Below are 7384 nucleotides of genomic sequence, written 5' to 3'. Positions count from 1 at the left end.
GCTTCATCAGTACATGAGCCCTCTTAAAAAGACAGTTTGGCTAGTAAGCTCCCCTTTAATTTAATTATACTATACACATTGCCAGGAAAAAAAATTATTATTTCTTTTCCATTAATTAGTATATAGAGAGTGACAATGACAGAGAGAAACACGACTATGCTTCTTTGTACTGACATGGGTATGGGACTAATCACAGTTTGAAAGGTTATTTATGCATACAAAAACTAGGGTACAGGCCAGAGGTGGGGGCAGTGAGAGGATTCACCAGAGACACAGCGGGAAGCAGAACAGACAGATTGACTGAAATACACTGCTGAGGGGAGCAGCAGGTGGGCCTCCAGAGAGGCCTGCTGGGCCATGTGGGCCACCCCCTTGGCTGGAGATCGAACCCCATGCTGCAGTGGCTGTGATAGCCTCATAGTACTGTGCCCTCCCATTGTGCCACCAGGGAGGGCCTGGAAAACTACATATTTTTAAGTTATTTTCACTGATGGAGCACACATTGGTTCCCCCCTCTTTTTAGATTTAACTATGCACACAAGAGCTGGGGTGTAGGCCAGAGGAGTGGGGGTGAAGGATTCACCAGAGGCAGAGTGGTGTGAGCAGAACAGGTGAATCTACTAAAAACACTGCTGAGGGGAGCAGCAGGTCAGACAGGAGAGGTCTGCTGCACCATGTGGGTCACCTCCCTGGCTGGGGATTGAACTCAGGTCATCGCAATGATAGTGCTGAGACTTAACCCCTGGGTGACGAGGGAGGCACCATCCTTGCATTTTGAGGATTCGGGTTAGATTGGAATATTCTTTCCCTAAAGCACTTAGGTTGACATTCATCACCACAGTGACTACTGAAAGCAATGGAGATTATTTCCACACAAACAGTATTGAGCAGGTCTACTAGGGAAGATGGGTTAGTTCAATATTTGCCTTGGAATCTTAGGGTGGTTTGGCTTGAACTTTCCATGATGAAACCTCTTGTTACTGTTGAGATGCTTCCTGTTATATAGTTATGTTTGTACAGTAAGTGGGTAACCTGAGAGAATAACACCTTAAACATCTCTCATGAGTCCTATCCATGTGATAGGCCACGTAGTGGCCTCATGCTCCTCGTTCTTGCAGGATGTTGATTAATATTTGGTCATGTGGAGATGAGATGACTCTGGCTTGGTAGCCACTGGCATCAGGTGGGTCAAAGTTCCAGCCTCAGAGATTCTTTCCCTGGATTTAAATATTCTTTGTTAAATGTGAGGAGAGGGGGAATCAAAATAGTATTGGGCAACTTGAACAGAACTGGAAGAGATTATGCTAAGTGAAATAAACCAGAAGGAAAAAGACAAATATTGGATGGTTTCACTTATATGTGGAGTATAGAGAAGCCAGAGTCAGATAAAGCCAAAGCAAAGCAAACGAACAAAAAAATCTGCCTGTAGAAGTGAGATTTTCAGCAGGGAGGATAAGCGTAGACAGTGCAGTACGGAAGGGACCCTGTGAGCTACGGTGGGGACTGTGTGGGTACCTGGGTGGTGGGTGTGATGCAATAACATACAGCTGGAGAGGAGTGATCCTATTTCTCTGAAGCTCATAGGGCGTTGTCAAAACCATGCTACCTCAATAATAAAAGATATTAAAAAAAAATAGCATGGGCATTGCCAATATTTACAGTGTTTCCCTGTGTGTAGACATGCGAGGCCCTTTAAGGCTATACTCACAATGGGATCTTAAGTGTGCGTGATGCTTGTCAAAGAACTGCGAGAGTGACTTCCATCTAGGGGTGTCTGGATTGCTCTGTTTGTGCTGAACTTTTCCACTTTCCTGAGTTTAGAAAGGCTGCAGGCCTGTGGAGTCACTTAGCGTTCTGTGACCATTTAAAGCAAATGCATTTCAGAATTTATGGATGACTTCTGGGTGCCTTTTATCAAACTCTCTTGAAGGTCATGGCTCACTGTCCATCTCTGCAACTGACTTCTCCTTTTCCCACCTGCACCTTCCTCTCTTATGGCATCCACCAGGAGATACAGGGGATTCTAGAATCCAGTCTTCTGAGATTACTGTAGGTAATCAGCAATCAGCTGTCCTGGGAATGAGAAATTGTCCAGGCCTGGCCTTTTAAGTGCAAAAATGAGGGAAGTCCTGGACAAACCAGCCTAAGTGGTCATCCTGCTTTTGTTCTTTAAGAATTTCTAATTCAGGACCTCCCTGGTGGAACAGGGGTTAAGTTGTAACACTGTCAAGCTATTGCTGCAGCATGAATTCAATCCCCACGCTCCCCTCAGCAGTGTATTTCAGTAGCTCTGCCTCTCCCCACGCTGTCTCTGGTCAATCTGCTCACCCCAGCACCTCTGGCACACACCCGTGTTCTCAAATGCATAAATAAATAAAATAAATATTTTTTTTAATAGAATTTTTAATTTACTAACTCCAGAGACTGGACATGAAATCTGTGACCTCACATTATTGTCCTCATTCTACATTTCCCCTGTTGTCAGGTCAAGGGCCCCCCTGTACCCACATTCAACTGGAAGGTCTTGGTCATGCTTCTTCATGCTGGAGGGTCTGTGCTGATTCTTCCTTTGCCTGGTACATCAGCCCTGCCACCAGCTACTGGTGCTGCCAATCTGCTCAGGACCTAGACTCCTATGCTTGGGCCCCAGCCTACATCTCAGCCTCCTGTGGCTTCCAGTTCTTCCATTCCAAGATACCACCTGTGCTACCTATGCTTAACTGGAAGTCTACCTAGCACTTAGGACAGTGATTCCACAGAGCAGTCTTAGTCCAGGAGCATCAAAATCACACAGACATGCGTCAGAAATGCAAATCCTCAGACCTCACTCAGACTTAATGAGACAGGAGGGTGGGGCCCAGTAGTGTGTGTTCTAACAATTCCTCCAGGTCATTCTCCTGGACACGCAAATTCATGAGCCACCGCCCTGGATTGCAACTATACTCACAACTAGACTTCATAGATGAAGCCATCTGCCCACTTGGGTGGATGTTCATCACTCTCTGCCCAGTGCTACGTGGGGCTTGTCTGTTTCCCAACCAGCCTCAAGCGTCCGCTGCTACAAACAACCTTTCTTGCTGTTTCTGATAGAGATTGTCCAGGTTTGCCCAGGACTGAGGGATTTGCTGGGCAGGGACTTTTAGAATTAAAATGGGGAAGTTCTGAAACAACTGGACATTGAGAAAAAAACAAAACCTAATTTAGGAAGCTCATGAATGTTATTTAATGTTGATTTATGGAGACAGAATATATACAGGACTAGAGAAGTATTGGTGACCCTATAGGCCAGTCCCTCATTTACATGTAAAAGCAGGAATCTCCAAAGGAAGACAGTCTATTATGGGATGTGAAGGTGCTAATTGTACACTTGAACCATTTTCAAAACTGAATAGGTTATATTTCAAATAGAATCGTTTAAGGAATCTTTTTGCTCTTTTCTGGAAAGCAAATCTAGTGGAGTCAGGATTTTAGCGTGAAATTGCTGTGTGATTTCAGCCAAAGTCCTGACCTGCTTCATCAGTAGTAAATTTTTCAACTAAATACATTAAAGGGGATGACTAGAGGCTACATGAGTTTAAGTAGTGTCTACAAAAATACTTTATTTTGGGCCCCCCTTTGTGGCAACGCAGGTTAAAGAACAGCATTAAGAAGCTAAAGCCACTTCAGCATGAGTTCAATCCCCAGCCTGAAGGTGATCCACATGGCACGGCAGACCTCTCCTGGCCTGCCTGCTGCTCCCCTCAGCAGTGTACTTCATCAGTCAGCCTGTTCTGCTCCCCGCTCTGTCTCTGGTGAATCCTCTCACTGTCCTTACACCTCTGGCCTGCGCCCCAGTTCAGTATGCATAAATAAATAAATCTTTAAAAAAGTACTATTTCTTAGATGGATGCTCTGTATATGTCACTTTATTGACAATAAACCCACAGACAGGCACCTTCCAAAGAGAACATAACATCTTTTGCAAAATAAATGAAGAAACTAAAGGAAGATCCTGACCTTCCTTGCAGGTTTCTCTCTCTTGTGAATTCTTGCAGGGTTTACTACCTAAGCAGGTTCTCCACCTGGATTGCACAAGAGAGTCACATGAGTATCTCTTACTACACAAAACCACACAGATGCCAAGATCCTCCCTTCCCCCAGAGGTTCTGATTTTATTAATCCATGGGGTTCTAGGTGGTTTTCAATTCACCAGATAATTCAGAGGTTCAGTCAGATCTGACAGTCATAGATCTGGAGTAATTCTAAAACATTAGTTATAAGAATCACTGGGGAACATATCAGAGGGATAACATTAGCCTCCCCTTCAACCTGGCTAAGGAGATTTGCTTGGTACATACATTTATCTGAGGGTTCTGAAGAAGTTTGTTGGAGAAATGTCACTTTTAGAAAACTTTCCCCTGCCCCTTCTTTCTCCCACACGCAATGTTTAGGGAATACGTACTAAATGGTCTAATACATGGCAGGCACTTAATAAAAATGTGCTCACAAGGATTGCTGTTTTTTTTTTTTTTTCTGCAAAGTGACAGATATTTCAGTTAAATTGGAGGGATTAGGCCTTAGGATTTGGGAGGAACTCTTACAGACAGTTGGTGGGAAAGCAGACTGGTTCAGTTCCAGTTGAAAACAGTATTGAGATTTCTCAAAATATTAAAAAATAGATCTGCCACATGATGCAGCAATTCCATCCTAGTTATCTACAAAGAAATACAAAAGCACTAACTCAAAGGATTATATGCAATACTGTGTTCACTAAGTTATGGAAACAATTTCGGTCCCCAAGGACAGATGAGTGGATAAAGATGTGGTATGTATACACAATGGAATATTACTCAGCTATTAAAAAAAAAGAGGAACATCAGCCTGGATGGAACCAGAGGGTATTATGCTAAGTGAAATAAGAAGGAGAAAGGCAAATACCAGATGATTTCACTCATATGTTGAATATAAAAACCAGAACAAAGGAACAGACAAAACTAAACAAACCCTTCAAATGTGTAGAACTGAGGTGACCAGGATGAGGATGGGGGGGGAGGGCGAAACAAGTGGGGGAGGGGTTCAATTAACTATGGAGGAGAACGAACTCTGGGTGCCCTGGCAGTTGGTGTGGTCATATATATATCAGAAGGGGTGTGAACCTGTACCTTGGAATTACATACAGTGCTGTAGACCAACATTACCTCAATTTAAAAAAATGAAAGAAATAAAGAGGGATAAACCTTTAAAAAAAGGATCAATTCCTGGTGGCACAAGGGGTTAAAACCCATCACTGAAGCTGTGGGCAGCCACTGCAGCACCAGTTTGATCCCTGGCCAGGGAGGTGACCCACATGGGCATAGCAGACCTCTCTCGTCTCACCTGCTGCTTCCCTCAGCAGTGAATTTCAGTCAATCTGCCTGTTCTGTTCCCCACTCTGTTGCTGGTGAATCCTCTCACCCCTGCCTCGCACTGAAAGCCCGTACTCCAGTTCTTGTATGCATAAATAAATAAATCTTAAAAAAAAGACAGTATCAACCAAAAGAAATGAGCAGAGTTCACCATGCAATATCCAAGCCAATGCTTTTATTCCATTATTTCTTTCCTCTTAGAACTCAGTTTCTGAGCTTGAGGTCAGCAAACAATATCATCACCTCAGCAATGGATGCCCCCAGAGCGCTTTGAAGGATTTTGCTGAAAATCACAAGCAGAAAACAAAGACTCATATAAAACAATTGTCAGAAGACTTTGCATATAAAATTGACAACGTGGCAGTTTAACAAGACCCTCTCTACTTCCCTCCTGCAGCAGAAGGCTAAAAGTTCAAGACAAGCGAAGGCCTACTGCAATCACTTAACAGACCCAGGCCTGCTGCTCTGATCACAGTACATTGCATTTGTCAAGTCTGATAGCGATCTCTCTCTTCTTGGAGGAACCAACATTTTTTTTTTTTTTTAAGTTGACTTGTTTTCTGAGCCATGCCAACATTCCAGCCACATGAGAAAGCCTGAACATATTTAAACCCCAAATTCAAAGTACTGTTTGTCCTGCAAACATGTTACAGTTGTCAGTGAACAGTACACAAACACATTAGGAGAGGGAGTGGAAATTGAATGGAAGTTAATTTCTGGGGTTCACTGCCAGGTGCAACCCTATATTTCAGAAGGTTCATCCAAACTGGATGATCTTTCCTCAAAATCTATTTCAAGGGATTATGGGACAAATCTTTGTTGATGCTGATTACAGCAGCTCAACTAGTAATTCAGTCAGCCCTTCAGTCATAACTGGGAAAGGGAAAGATTCTCTCTGAATTTCCTCTGCTCTTTCACAGCAAAGCTGGTCTAATAGTCCAGCAGTTAAGAGGACCCAGGGACATTTATATATATAAAAGCATGTTGTAACCATTTTAATAGCGTGGCTCATTTTAGGGAAATAAACTAGTGAAATTCCTTACATTTCTTATTCCACACATGTTCTATAAAATTTTTGCTGCCATGGGTCCTTTTCCTTACATAGGCCAAGAAATCTAGTATTAAAAAAATTAGTCATTTAAATGATTTGTGATTTAAACTGGGGTATCTTATTGTCAATAAGACTTAAAACCCAAATTGCAAAAATTTTTAACATAATTTTACCTTATTTTCTTCTTACTTTGGACTGATACCATTTGATAAGTTTGTAACAGTTAAGGAAATGAAAAAATATTTTGTTTGTCCCAGATGGTGTAAAAGATAATTTCCCAAGTGCTTCTCAATCCACTGGCTCTACTGGAAAATTATTTTGCACTGCGTCGCTAAATAGGAATTCTGGATTTCTGCAGAATGAAACCTCCATAAAAAAGGAACAGAGAATGTGATATTCTGTGAGTGGTTTGTCCAAACTCCTTATACATTTACCCAAATATTGGCATTTATCTCACTTTTAAATCCTCCAGGATGTATCACTATAGTAAACTTCCAATATTAGACTCCAAAGAAGCAGAAAATAACTCGAGAAAATTAAGATTAATTGTTCGCATTAGCAAATAGAGATGAGACCAGGTCTTGAAACACTTTCTGATTTGTAAACAAAACACTAAATTATTTTAATTTGACCACATTGGATTGTATTAAAATTTTATTGAAGATTGAAGCTTTCAGTATGTTTGAACAGTGAACAAATGTCAGGTCTGTTAGTCTTATTATTAGCAATTGGAGGAGGGGTAGTGGAAATACTTGGTAAAAATGTTCATAGGTCTTCTGAGACCATGGAAACTTGGCAGAGGATTTTAGGTTGTTTTTTTTTTTTTTCTTCAGACAAAGATGTTGGTCTCTATTTGATTTATTTTTTTTTCCCATCAACTTACATTTGGATTGTTAAGATAAAGATTTGTGGTGGTTGAGTGGTAGAAATTTGTAGACATGAATATGTT

This window comes from Condylura cristata, unplaced genomic scaffold, assembly GCF_000260355.1.
Source record: "Condylura cristata isolate star-nosed mole 26May11 unplaced genomic scaffold, ConCri1.0 scaffold00003, whole genome shotgun sequence".
NCBI lineage: Eukaryota > Metazoa > Chordata > Mammalia > Eulipotyphla > Talpidae > Condylura > Condylura cristata.
The sequence above is the reverse complement of the archived record's forward strand: the minus strand, read 5'-3'. Positions refer to the sequence as shown.